General features: G+C 40.2%; 1 pseudogene across 1 annotated transcript; it reads left to right on the plus strand.

Moving 5' to 3' along the window:
- Positions 1–102: 102 nt before the first annotated feature.
- LOC103478923 (E3 ubiquitin-protein ligase MARCHF6-like) lies at positions 103–14,429 on the plus strand (annotated as a pseudogene). Its single transcript, XR_014084222.1, has 26 exons — positions 103–351; positions 1,764–1,863; positions 2,090–2,163; positions 2,714–2,857; positions 2,965–3,037; positions 3,895–4,075; positions 4,796–5,033; positions 5,371–5,429; positions 6,015–6,047; positions 6,229–6,280; positions 6,373–6,431; positions 6,520–6,600; positions 6,944–7,012; positions 7,183–7,257; positions 7,413–7,547; positions 7,635–7,754; positions 8,615–8,715; positions 8,847–8,984; positions 9,433–9,625; positions 9,713–9,782; positions 10,810–10,991; positions 11,068–11,202; positions 12,203–12,292; positions 12,930–13,062; positions 13,398–13,533; positions 14,265–14,429. The product of XR_014084222.1 is annotated as an E3 ubiquitin-protein ligase MARCHF6-like (transcript).
- Positions 14,430–14,559: the final 130 nt, after the last annotated feature.

A 14,559-nucleotide genomic window follows, 5' to 3' on the forward strand; every position in this document is an offset into this window, starting at 1 on the left:
TGCTACTCTCATTAATGCTTGTATAATTTGTTGGCTTTGTGTGTATTTAATAAAAACAAATGCTGTAATGTAAAAAAAAAAAAAACTGTCTCATTGCTATTTGGTGCCATCTAGTGGTGAATAAGCCGTACTATCACGTGTTGTCTCTTTGAGTATGTATTGACTGCTAGCCGAATAACTATCAAGAAACGTACGGATTTTTTTTAAAACCCATGTTATTCTGGCCGTTTGAAAGTAAACACGGTGCCAAAATGTTTACTCGGAGATAGTTGACGGCTCTCTTTTCCACCCCACCGTCGGGCTGCATGTGTGGAGCTTAGCAGCCAGCCAAGATGGATACCGCAGAAGAAGGTAGCTAATGTTCAAACTTAAAATGATCTAATTTTGTGTTGCGACTTATGCCGCTCGTGTTGAAGCTACGCGCGTCATGGTTTGTGTAAGTCTGAACCAACGACAGAGTCAAAGGAGGGTTTTATGCGTTCTGTAGAGATGGCTAGTGTTGAGTGAAATTTAAGAAACCGTTAGCCAATTAGTGTTAGCTCCGCAGCTAACGGGAATTAGCTTCCATCTGTTAGCCCAGATCTGTAAATACAAACAGCTGTGTTTGGTTGCTGCGGTTTGGCATTTAGAAACATGATATGAAATACCGGAAGGTTCCACTTGAAACCCCTCAAATAGTTACGAAATACAAATCGACTCTGGTATAACCCCGTGCAAAGTTTCTCTGGTTTTTCAAGATAACGTTGATTAAGTTGCACCGTTATCAGACGGTTACGTACAGTAGCAAGCTAGCTACGCATACCATTAATTAGGTAACACTGTTTTATAGTTTCTGCACTTGTACCAGTTAAAAATGCTACATTTATAGATTTATGTTGATTTCTAATCATTCTACTCGGGTGTTCCATAGATGCTACATTACACACTACATAATTATATAATCTTTCAAAACGCCCAACTCGCTTCCCTTATGCCTGACTTGTAATAAATTGACATTCACGCTGGTAGTCGGTTGCGGATAACCAACGAGGGCATTCTAAATGCCATCACCGGCTAATTATAGGCATTTTATTTTTGTCACTGAACTACAAAGGGTAATCCAAGGATTATAGTTTGGCACTGTTGCCCTGTCCTCTTCACCTGACAATATTATATTTCAATTTGTTAGGCTTCAAGATTTGCGTTTTCAGGTAATGCAGAGTTTCTAAGCAGTCTTGCAAAAGTATGCGAGTTGTTATCATTTTCAAGATGTGGACAAGAAAATGTTTGATTCTCCAAAGGACACAAGTATAATAAATAATAGCAATGATAATGGTAACAACTTGACTGGTAATAACACTGTGCAAATGTGGAAAAAGTGGCATACTGTGTCTTGGATTTGCGAAGTCAGTCCTGAATTTCAGACTTTTTTATGTTAGTATTTTTGTTCTTCTGACTTACTGATTAAATGCACATGGAGGGAAAAAAAAAAGAAATTGAAACACTTTTATAGTCTCCAGACAACATCAACGTCAGAGAGAACTGGGAGAACTAGACCTGTAAACTGGCTCTAAAATTCAGAATCATTTATAGTTTTCTTTTGTTCAAGACATTTATGTGTTTTTACTATGGAAAAAAAAAAGTTCAATAAAGTCACTCATGAATTTATTGAACTTCTGCTGATTGTAGGTGATCTGTAAGAGAGAAATGCTGTGTCGGGAGTAATTTTGACAAAAACATTCAAAACCTTCCTAAATGTATGTTTCCATGTGTGTGTTTTACAGCGGACATTTGTCGAGTGTGTCGCTCGGAGGGAACCCAGGAAAAACCTCTCTACCACCCTTGTGTTTGCACTGGCAGCATCAAGTTTATCCACCAGGAATGGTATGAGTGTGAAAACATTAGTACGCCCTAATGAAGGTGTTTTCAGCTCTACTGTCTGTTGCTCTCGATGTCAAGCCGTTGCTTTAATAAGTCCTAATATTAAACGTCAAACTCCAAATGTTTAAACAAAGAAGTTATGATTAGAATTAACTGCGCAACTTTACTTTGGGAATAAATACCAGAAATGATGCTGTTGAACTCATCCTGTTGTGTTTTGTCTTCACAGCCTACTGCAGTGGCTGAAACACAGTCGGAAAGAATATTGTGAATTATGCAAACACAGGTTTGCATTTACACCAAGTGAGTCATTCTGTAAAAAGAAAGGAGGGAAGACAAAAAAACTGTGCCATGCAGGAGAATTCACACCAATTTAACTTTTTCACATTTTGACAAATACAAATTTATAAATCACTTTTTAAGTTTGCCACTCAAGTTGTTTAGATTGAGGCTATGTTTATGTGTTTGAAATGGCCCAGTCAAAGTCCAGACCTAAAGCCAAATGAAAAGACTTTCCTAATTCGTGTTCCTAACCTGACTGAGCTCGAGTTGTTTTGCAAATAAAATTATTATGGCTACACTTTGTAAAAGACTTGCAGCTGTACTTGGAACTCTAAATATAGCAAAAGGTGGCTGGATAAAAATGCACACCACACTGTTTAGATTTTTATTTGTTGCAAAAAAAAACAACAACAAAAAAACATTAATTTCCATTTTGTTTTTATGTGCTAATTTGTATCAGTCAACAAAAAGAAAAGTTGTGGTTGTAACATGTCAGAATGTGAAAAGATGAATCAGCATCGGACACATTTAACTTAAACGAGTCATTCCAGATATCTGTTGTTTCCTCCAGTCTACTCTCCCGACATGCCGTCCCGTCTACCTGTCCAAGACATCTTTGCAGGGCTGGTCACCAGCATCGGAACGGCCATCAGATACTGGTTCCACTACACTCTGGTGGCCTTTGCCTGGCTAGGCGTTGTGCCTCTCACCGCATGTAAGTCCCAAAAACAAGCAACAACAAAGCAACTCAAATAAATAGAAGAACTCAGAACAGGCTTTTACCACGTTTATTCTTACCGACGTTTTGTGTCTTCCTGCCAGGTCGCATCTACAAGTGTTTGTTTACCGGCTCCGTGAGCTCTCTCCTTACCCTGCCTTTAGATATGCTTTCCACGTAAGTGTCTGTCCTTGAGTTTGTCTTCCTGTTTGTGGTTTTTGCAGCTCTTCACTGGCCGTCGTGTTGTTGAGCTTTCAAAAGCCAGCTATGAAATTCATTCCTCCATTCTTTAAAGAAACTCAGACAGTTTTTGATCCGGCGGTTTTAAGGCAGTGAGCAGTGGTGGATCTTTCAGGAATGCTGCCCCGGGCACGTCCCTCCTTCTGCCACCCCCAACTAATTAAAACGCAAGCAATTATCAGATTTTGCTTTTCTTCCAGCAGAAACCAGGTAATGTAGACTTCCAGTTCTCAGCAGCAAGTAGGAGAAACTTTAACTCAACATTAATTTCTCTTTTTCAACAATTAATTTCCCTTTGGGATCAATAAAGTATTTCTGAATTTGAGTCTGAATTACTCCACTGCGCACGCATATAATTAGCAGCAAACATGCTCAGAGTAGAGCTTACAAATATTTTATTTTCTAGTTTTTGGGGCGACCCATCCCTTTCTAATGCCGCCCTGGGCATCTGCCTGTATCACAAACCGCCACTGGCTTTCGGCACTGGAAATCTTACTGAAAAAATAGTTTTTTTTATTAACATTTACAAAGCAAGTAAAAACACTCAAATATAAAAATAAAATTACCTGCAGAGGTCAGTTTTCTAAATCATTTGACCAAAAGAATGCATTTAAAAAAAGTTTTCTTTTCTTACTTTTATAGTAAATTTGGAATTTTAAGGTGAAAATGTACGGAAACCCCTCTGTCCCATTGTCCTAACCAACTACCAATTTTCCTCCTAATTGCTCATTTCACCAATCTCCCTTCATTAGACGGATCATGGAGCACATTTCAGCATATTTTTTACTTTGCAGGCAAAACCTGCTCGCCGACTGCCTCCAGGGCTGTTTCGTGGTCACCTGCACGCTGTGTGCCTTCATCAGCCTGGTGTGGCTTAGAGAGCAGATTGTCCACGGTGGAGCCCCACAGTGGCTGGAGCCGAATCAACCCCCTCTGGTTCCAAACCAGCCCAACCGTCCCGCACAAGCTAACGAGGTGAGCGCCGCTCACGCTGAACTTCGACTACTTTTTCAGATTTTCCTGCACGTGGCGACGGTCATGTGGATGTGTTCAACTAATTCCCCGTTTTTCCTACGTGAATATTCCACAATAGCAAACCGATCTGAAAAATGTGTGTCATATGTTCTGAATGATTGGTAAAAATCACAAAAAAAATAATAAAATTTGTTGAATTGTTGAATCGAAACCCGCCACTGGGAAATCTGAGAGTGAGGCTGGCAGATGTGGAAATAGGAAGCTGAATATTTTCTGTACGCAAATACACTACAAAAAAAATTTAATCCTACCGAGTATTTTACAAAACTTGAAATAAGACAAAACTAACTTACAAATAACTTTTCAGCAAGATATGGAAGCTTGTTTTCAGTCAATAATTCCTTTAACTTTAATGGGAAAAGTACCAGCTCCATTGGCAGATTATTTCACATATTACATGGGAAAATGTCTTGTTATAAATAAAATACCAGTGGAACTAGCACTTTTTCATTAACATTAAGGAATTATTGACTTAAAACAAGCTCCCATTTGTTTTGCTGTATTTCAATTTTTCTAAGATATTTACACTAGAAACTTGACAAAAAGACTTGGTAAGAGTTAGATTTTTTTGCAGTGTAGGATGAATATATCTGCTGCATATAGTACCAGCCACGACTCATCCGTCTATTAAATTTTTTTTAACAATTCATTGCTGTGCAGAATGCGGCTGATGCCGCGGCAGCAGCCGACGTCCCTGCTGCCGCAGATGAGGCAGGGCACCCTGGAGAGCACGGCGCCGACGAGCCGGACCGGGCCAATCAGCAGGACGCCGGCGACGAAGCGGAACTGGACGACAACAACGGAGAGGACGAGGATGATGACGGGGAAGAAGATGATGAGGAAGACGAGGAAGAGGGGCGGGAGGAGGATGCCGCTGATGCCAACAATGCAGGGCAAGGTGAGGAAAGATCAAAAAAAATTTTATTTATTTCTTTTTTTGCTGGCTACTTTGCGATGCTTGTGTTTCAGCGCTCAAACACATTTTTTAAATAATTTTTGCTCATTGGGATTTTACTGCATTTCTGTAAATGTTGGGAAAGTGATGACAAGTTGGGTGTACGGCTAAGTGGGATTAGCTGAATTTAGCACAAAGGAGTTCTGAGATTTACCTTTGGATAAATTTAAGTTGTAACTCAACGTGCCTAAAACAGTATACATAATATTACAAAAAAAACATTCTTAGGCTGTCAGTACTACTTCTTGTCTTCTTTAAGCATCTTCCTTCTTTTCAAAAGATTTGAACTGGAACGCCCTGGAATGGGACCGAGCAGCAGAGGAGCTGACCTGGGAAAGGGTAGGAATCTTTATTTCCCCTTTTGGTTGCTGGCGTTGATTTAATCTTATTTGAAGTTCTTTTTTTAAATTGCACAGAAATAGCCTCCATTACTACTGAAAATGCAGAGATCAGAGATTCTGTGGCTAATTTCCGAGCTCCGATTGTTGTTTTAACTCATTTCTTTTAAAAATGATTATATATATTTTTTTGTTCTCTGCTTGCTCTTGTGAAAAGTCATTATCATCTGCCTTAAAAGCAAAGGCGCTACAACATGACGGCTTAAAATAAGGTTTTTCTCATCTTTGAAAACTAAGGCAACAATTTCAGAACTGACATCTTAAATCGTCTTTAATGTCTTAGCATTTTAGAAAAACAGCAGCCTCCGTCTAGAAAAAGTAGAGTGGTAACTGTGAACTTTCCTCAAGGCTGCCGATGTTTCTAAATCCAACATGTTCTCCGATAGAGGTTGAAAGGTCAACTGCTTCTTTCTGTACGGCTTGCTTTCTCTTGCTCTCTGGCAGCCAGAATGAGGTGCACACACGTCTTGACAGACATTGTTTTAGTTTGGCTAAGTTTTAGTCTTATTCTACATTTGTTTCTCAGATGCTTGGACTGGATGGCTCCCTTGTTTTCTTGGTAGGTTCATTGTTTTTCTTGCACTACTTCACACGTAATTTAAAATCTTGTAAATTAGATTAATACACATCTTTAAAGGGCCCAAAAGTTCTAACGTGAAAGGCTTCCACGAGAACTTCAGTGCTGAAATAAGCCGTGTAAATTACATTAAACATGAACCTTGTCTCGTGTCCGTTTCCAGGAACACGTCTTCTGGGTGGTGTCTCTTAACACACTCTTCATCTTGGTGTTTGGTGAGTTCAGTCAGTCTTTATATGGAGTCACAAGCTTTGACAAAGTTTTGTCTCTTTTATTGACACGAGAACCTTCCTGCATTTTCTTCCAGCTTTCTGCCCGTACCACATCGGCCATTTCTCAGTTGTTGGGCTGGGCTTTGAAGACTATGTAAGTTCACCAGAATGCACAATGAGGAACTTCTGCCTTGACGGGACGGTCAAAAAAATCTTTTTTTTTTTTTTTCCCCTCTCTGCAGATCAAAGCCTCACATTTTGACGGCCTCATCACCACAGTAGTGGGGTACATCCTCCTGGCTGCTACTCTCATAGTCTGCCATGTATCCTCTTCATGCTGCACTTTTTTTTTTTTTTTGGGAAATAATTGTCACAAAATCTTGAAATCTTTCACATTTATCCAAAAGAATTTCAGTTTGAGTCAGTGTTCCTGTCGTACAATGTCTTTCATGTATTTGCATGCCTTGAATATGTTTTGTCATATTACAACCACAGTCTTTAATGTGTTTTATTGGGGGTTTCATTGAATTGATCAACACACGGAAGCTTATGCTCTATATGCTTTTGCTTGTGAAGTGCAAGTACCAGCATGGAGAGTTTTCAAACATTTTCAAGTCCAGGTTTCTCTTGTCCATTTGTATAAGTCCTTAATTGCGGCTGCTGCAGGCTTTGGCTTCCCTCATTAAGTTCCAGCGGCCCAGACGCCTGCTGGGTGTCTGCTACATTGTTGTCAAGGTAAAAAAAACACTGGAAGCACTTGCCCTCCATCTCTCTCTACACACACACTTAGTTCATTTGTAGCAAAGCTTTCAATCTCAAAGGCAATTTGAATCATTTTAATGATATGAAAACAAACTTTAATTGCAAGGCTTTGCTTGTTTGTTTTTTTTCCCCCTCTCTCTCAGGTTTCCCTTCTGGTTGTCATGGAGATCGGCTTGTTCCCTCTCATTTGCGGCTGGTGGCTGGACATTTGTTCACTGGTAAAGCAAACGAGTAGAGACGAAACATTGTGGCCGTGTTACTTCAGTTGCATCCTGGGCAGCGTGAAGATTTTTGTTAAAATAACGGCATTTAAACGTTTGACCATTTAGCCTAAATCCCTATATGAACTAAAAAGTAATCGTTTTCATTGCAGGACATGTTCGATGCGACACTGAAGGACAGAGAGCAGAGTTTCGACTCTGCTCCTGGTACAACAATGTTCCTCCACTGGCTTGTCGGCATGGTGTACGTCTTTTACTTCGCCTCCTTCATCCTCCTGCTCAGAGAGGTAAAGCCACACCCGCTCACACGTGTGAAGAGTTGCGTTTGAGAAAGGCGTCCCTCTGAGATACGTTTCTGGTTTGCGCGTGAGCAGGTTCTTCGCCCAGGTGTGCTGTGGTTCCTGCGGAACCTGAATGACCCAGACTTCAACCCAGTGCAGGAGATGATTCATCTGCCAATCTACAGACACCTCCGGAGATTCACACTCTCAGTGGTAAGTTTAAAAAGAAAAAAAAGTCCAACAAACTTTCTTTTTTTTTTATGGTTCTCAAAAAATACATTTCAGATATCTAAAGTATATTTTGGAAGCGAATGTTTTTGTGTTCAAGGACAATGTTCATATTTTATTCTTTTCACGAAACAAAATAATACTATTTCTACTAGACAAATTCTATCTGCTTTAAAATGTTCTATTATTTTCCATATGAATTTGTCCCCCTTTCCACCTTTAAGCTAATGCCCCTCAATGATATTCTGTACAGCAGCTTGTCACAATAAACAATAAATCAACTAATCGCATGATAAATTAAAACTATCAGAATAATTTCCATTTGCATGATTTGCCTATTTTCTTTTTTATTAGTCCTTTTTTTTCTGAAGGATAATTTTTGTTTAATGAATTTTTATTATCCATTTTATGGATGGATTATTTTGTTTATTTATTTTGGATATTTAAAATGTCTTCCAGTTCCAGTGTCACATGTTCTTAAGAATTTAAAGTTTATTGACTTTTTGAGAACGTGCTCTTGCGTTATTGTCACCATTACTTGAAAACATTCTCCAAACATTATCGTTTATCGCAATAACGTCTGGGACAATTTATTGTCCAGCAAAGTTTGCTGTTTTGACCTGTCTGTTTACAACCAATCCCAAATAAAGGCCACCTGCTTGTAATTTAATCTCTGCATAAATGCTGCCGCTCTGGTTTAGACTCAGAGATCTCCTTCGGTGGTGATCAGACCTCTTTTTCTCTCTGTGTCTCTTCCTCGTGCTAACCTTGTCACGCTGCTGCTTGTTACGCTGTGTGTGTGTTTTACCTGTGTGTGTGTGTGTGTGTGTGTACGCTCCCACCAGGTGGTGTTCGGCTCAATCGTCCTGCTGATGCTGTGGCTTCCAATCAGGATCATTAAGCTGCTCTCCCCAGCCTTCCTCCCCTACAACGTCATGCTGTACAGGTGCGGCAAATTCAAACCGAGCCTCATTTGGCCGGTCCACGCATAGGTAAAGTAAAAAATGACTGGTTATCAATAGTGATGTTACCATTATGTAGTGAATGGGAGACTTGGTGGGTGTGTGGCTTCCACAGTGACGCGCCGGTCAGTGAGCTGTCGCTGGAGCTGCTGCTGCTTCAGGTGGTCCTGCCCGCCTTACTGGAACAGGGTCACACTCGGCAGTGGCTCAAACGTCTTGTCCACGCCTGGACCTTCATGGCTGGATATGTGCTGTAGGTCTGACACACAAGCTAAGCTTTTGTCTTTGTAGAACGAGCTGTGGGGTTTACATGGAAGTTGAAATTATTTTCGTTTTTGTTAGTGTTCTTCTCTTGTCCTCTTATTTTATCATAGGATTCGGTATATAAAGTAGTAAATAAGGTTTATTTGTATAACATGTCATCACTCAGGCAGCTCAGAGTGCTTAACGCTATAAACACATTATTCAGCGACCAATTGTGAAACAAGCAATAAACATTTTGCCAAATTCTGTCATCATCAAGCAAATATACATCAAATATTTCAAACCAGGTTGGATGTTTTTTGTTAGCCTTGATTTAAAGGAGTTCAGTGTTTCAGCGTCTTTGCAGTTCTCTGGAAGTTTGTTCCAGATTTGTGGTGCATAAAAAAAACACTGAACTCTGCGTCTCTATGTTTGGGCAATAAACATCCTGCCAACAGCGACCTTCACTCATACCTCCTGGGGGACCACGAAGACGATGCAAACCAACTGAACAACGCGCCCAATCGACTCAACAACAACCGCAACCTGGGGCTCGGGGGCGGGCTCCACGCCGCCCACCAAGCCATCCTGCAGCGGGTCGGCCCTCAGGCGTTCCAGCCCTACCACCGACCCCCACACTTCCTCCTCAAGGTGCCTTTTCACAGACGACTTCAGCACATTAACGTCAGTCACGTCGCTCTGATTTTTAAAAGTTTTCTTTCATATGTTCTTGTTCAGATCGTTCTGCTGGTGGTCTTCATGTGTGTGACTCTTTTACTCGCGAGTCTAATCTGTCTTACACTCCCAGGTAAAGCACTGGAATTAGAGCAATCACAGATAATTTAGGTTGATTAAACATACATTTTGGTACCCTAAGTATATTTAGTTAAGTTTACAAATACGTGTTATTGTCCATTTTAGGCCATTTTTTAAATAATTTATTTTACTTTTAAATGTGGCCAGGGCTGGGCCAAGATTTTATACAGCCTTAGGCAGAATATATTTTAACCCCTTCAATCCCCTCTTGTAGAAAAACACCATCTATACGGATTTGGTGGAATCTGAGAGAGGGACCAAGTTTAATTGATTATTATTATTTTTATTATTGTATTATTTGTAAACAAATGCAAAGATTAAACTCGTAGCGTCAGATTGTAGCTATGGTAACGCTACAAACCAAACTACGAAGATTTATTTTTGGCACTTTTGCAAAGTAAACTTGCCATTTCCTTTGAATCTTAAATGTAAACGTTAAACAATATAAGGCTTTTAATTTATGCTGAAACAATTAAATCAAATTTAATACTGTTGTCATCCTCAGTAAATGCTCAAATTCAAACCTTAACGGAGGCCCCTGACAGTCTTGGGGACCCTAATCAGGTTGTCTCTGACTGTGACCAGCATTACATTCCAAGCCAAAACTTAAGACTATATAGTTGTGTGTGTAACGTATTAACATTTTATTAAATTTCCTGTTAACTTTTAACATCTTTTAAAACTAAAACACGGCGTTCCTGAAGGGAAACCCTGAACTAGATGTTTCCTTCTCTCCTTTTTTGAAAACTCTCTTTACAATCAACAGTCATAATAAAGTAATGAAGTGATTTTTCAACTGCAGCCCTAACTCACATAGCCGTCTCTACAATCTACAAGTCGCCTTGACATCAAGATGCTGCCCTATCACTTTAGTCCTTCACAGAATACATCAGATAACGTTGAAATGCCCTAGACAAAGGGTATCAGAGTGCCCTTATGTCCAGTTGTTACATTTTATGTGTCTGCGTTGGCCCTCCGCTCCTCTTTCTCCGTCCTTCATGCTTGGTTCCCCTCCTCAGTGTGCGTGGGTCGCTGGCTCATGTCTCTGTGGATGGGCAGCGCAGTGGTCCATGAGCTGTACACGACAGCCAGCGGCCTGTACGTCTGCTGGGTGTCCGTCCGGGCCGCCACCGTGCTGCTGTCCTGGATGCCGCAGGGCAGGATGGTCATCCTGCTCAAAGTCCAAGAGTGGACGCTCATGGTAACGTCCCGCCTCCGCTGCGGCCCGACGGTGAAAACCTCCGGCGAGTGAAATCTGGACTGTTTTCGTTTGGCAGATCTTTAAGACGGTGGTGGTGGCCGTGATGTTAGCCGGGGTCATCCCCCTGCTGCTGGGCCTGCTGTTTGACCTGGTCATCGTTGCTCCTCTCAGAGTCCCAATGGACCAGACGCCTCTCTTCTACCCATGGCAGGTAGGAATATGCAGTAAGATACACGGTGGGATCAGAGTGTGTAATCATTTTTATCATTTTATTTCAGTGTTTTTTGCCTCATTTGGTCATTTTCACATAACTTGTCAGTTTTTGTTGGATTTTAATGCTGTTTTGTTTTTTTTGTTTTTTTTTTTATGGAACTGCAATAGAGCTTAACATGAATTCCTCCTGATAGTTACTGTCTCGCATAATTTTTCCTTCTTGTTTGCTGAGTGACTAGTTGTCCACTTTACCAGGTTTGAGGCTTATAAAATGTGGGTGATAAATGTGAACTTTTCTACAGCTGCTTCCTAACTGATGCCAGAAAAGAACTGGATTGGTTTTCTACAACCTCTAGAAACAACTCTTGTTTTTCCTCCAGTTAATATTAATACTTTGTCAGGATAGCGGTATAAGAATAAAGTTTACCTTCACAAATTAGAATATTTATCTCAAAATCCCAGCAAAAAAAGGAAAAAGAAAAAAAAAGTCCTAATGTCAACAGCTGCGTTTCTGAATGTTGTTTGTGAATGCTTCATAATCCCAGTCACATAATCTCTCATCTGCACCAGCAGTGCTGGAAAGAAGGAATTAAACAGCACCTTTACTACAGCGCTTAATAACTCCGCCTGGTGATATTAAAATGTTTAATTAAAAAGCGAGAAGGAACTCATCTTTATGGATTTCTTCTTTTTTTTGTGTGTGGAAAGTATGAGCTCTACACGTTTGACCTACTGAAACTGACGGACTAATTCAGTGTTTTATTAGTGTCGAAGCTCTGTCTTTTTACAGCTTTTATTGCCTTAAATTAAACAGACCTGGAGCAAACTAACTCCAGAGTTTTAAACATCTCAGCCTGCCACCAGCTTCTTCTTTTTTTATGCTCTGTAGAAAAATCATCATGTTTACACCAGAGAACTGGAATAAAGTTAAAAATGTTTTTAAAAATATGCCTTCATGTCTTTAAATATGTCTTGAAAGGCTTCTTGTTGTGCTGCAGGACTGGGCCCTGGGAGTCCTTCATGCAAAAATCATCGCTGCCATAACACTGATGGGCCCCCAGTGGCGGCTCAAAGCGGTCATAGAGCAGGTCAGTCTCACTTCCGGCCAATCAGAAAGGAGAAAACGGAAACGGGGACGTTTGAATACTCTGTGCAAGAAGCCAAAACGTTTAAAGCCTCTTATTTAGAGATGTGCTTTAGAACTATGCACCCTGTGTTGTATGCATCAACATTTATTAATGATTAACATCTGATTTTTTAACTGTGTGGTGATTTGACAATTGTTTAAACTGTATTTGAAGCATCTCCCTCCAGGAAGTTAAGAATGACTATAGGTTAAGATATCGGCAGCCAGCCATCTTGAATTTTAAGTTTTGGTATTTGCAGTGGAATCCTACAGAAAGATGCAAACTCTCTGGAATTTATTCCAATTTCTTCTTATTATTATAATTACAATCCTGACTTTTCCATGTTGATAGAGAGTCCTCTTTTTCTTCAAGGTATGACCGGTTTGTTTTCGATTTCTGCCCATCCAGATTTCGAGAGGAGCTCATTCAAATTCTTATATGTAGATTATAAAACTAATTCCTTGTTATTGTTGCTAGTTTTGGATCCAGCAGAAAACAAAGGGATTCCAAAATTATCCTCGCTTGTTTGTCTGTAAAAAATAAAAAATAAAAAAAAAGTTTTGGAATCCCCTAAGCATTTCCTCACTCCTCCTCGCAGGTGTACGCCAACGGCATCAGAAACATCGACCTTCACTTCATCGTGCGGCGGTTGGCCGCCCCCGTCATTTGCCTCCTGCTGCTGTTGCTCTGTGTTCCCTACATCGTCTCTAAAGGCCTCACACCACTGCTGGGTGAGGACAGCTCTGGATGTTTATCTCCCATGTCTTAACCGTTTCAACAGATTTCTCTACAATAGTGTTTGAGGAAACTATAAAGATTTCAGAAAGCGCTGTCGATAAAAAAAATAAATAAATAAATAAAAAGTTCAGATTGCCTTTTGGGAAGATTTTTGTTTCCTCAACAGCTAAATGTGATACATAAATGACAACAGAGTCCCAGCTAGTAAATCCCCAGTGACTGAGTTTTCCCCCTCTTTGCTCGGTGCTTTATTAAGTGAACTGCTCTCATCATTTCTGCATGTGCTCCAGTCATTTCCATTCCTCATTCTCTGTTTGTTTTTTTCCAGGAGTGCAGCCGAAGATGCAGATACTAGTGGAGAGGAAGATCTATCCGTTTCTGCTGATGGTGGTCATACTGCTGGCCTTTTTGTCCTTTCAGATTCGCCAGTTCAAACGACTTTATGAGCACATCAAAAACGACAAGTCAGTAAAATCTAATATCTGTTTAACTACTTTCAGCTTACAGATCCTTGCTAAAGGTTTCTAGGGCGGCAATCAACAAGTATTTTATTCTGACGATTAATCAATTAATCGGATTTTTTCCCTGCTCCCCTGCTGTCCTTTTTTTTTTTTTTTTTTTTTAATAAAATGTTAGAAATAGATTAAAAAATAAACAAATGATTTATTTCCTGTTTAAAATAAGAAAACAAACATTTTATTGCCTAAATTGCAACATCACGGCATTCTGTTAGTGAATTTAAACCTGGTGAAGCTAAAAGGGCCACTTTGGAAGTTTTGGCTTTTTACAGAAAAAGGTGTTTTTGTTTTTGTTTGTTTGTTTTTTTTACCTAAATGCAAAATATTTATATACGTTTTTACATTTTACAGTTTTGGCTTAGTTACAGCCAAAATATTTTATTAGTTGATTTTTTTTTTTTTTTTTAACGATTAGTTTAGAAATTATTTGACCATTATTTCAAAAATTGATTCATCGCGATTAGTCCGATTGATTGTTTCTGAACTTTTTCAGAAACAATCTGAGTTGTGTTAGAACTCAAGTCTAACACCTGCTCAGGTGGGGAATAACAAAGGATTCATGGCTTTCTACTTCTACAACTATTTTTTTGCACACATTTATTCCCCCGTTGTGAGACGACGTTGTATTTTGTAAGTGACATCCTTTTGCGTTTTCTCATCCCTCACTTCTCCAACAGATACCTGGTAGGACAGCGACTGGTGAACTACGAGCGGAAGACGGGCCGGAGCTCCTCCACCCCTCACGCCACCTCCTCATAAGTCTGACACCGGCGTGGGGTGACCTGGAGCGGCAGCTCCTCACCTCTCGTCTTCAAACACTGCATATAAAACCTCTGACTGCAGCCTCATCCCTTTCTTCTCCAGCAGTCTCCCACAGTAGCGGTCGGGGGAGGCAAAGCCGACGACAGGCGAAGGCAAAAACTCTGCCTCCGAAGTGTTCGTGTGAGGTTGAAAGTCGAAACAAAGTCTTTA

Source organism: Poecilia reticulata, chromosome 17, assembly GCF_904066995.2.
Source record: "Poecilia reticulata chromosome 17, P_reticulata-male-v2, whole genome shotgun sequence".
Taxonomy (NCBI): domain Eukaryota; kingdom Metazoa; phylum Chordata; class Actinopteri; order Cyprinodontiformes; family Poeciliidae; genus Poecilia; species Poecilia reticulata.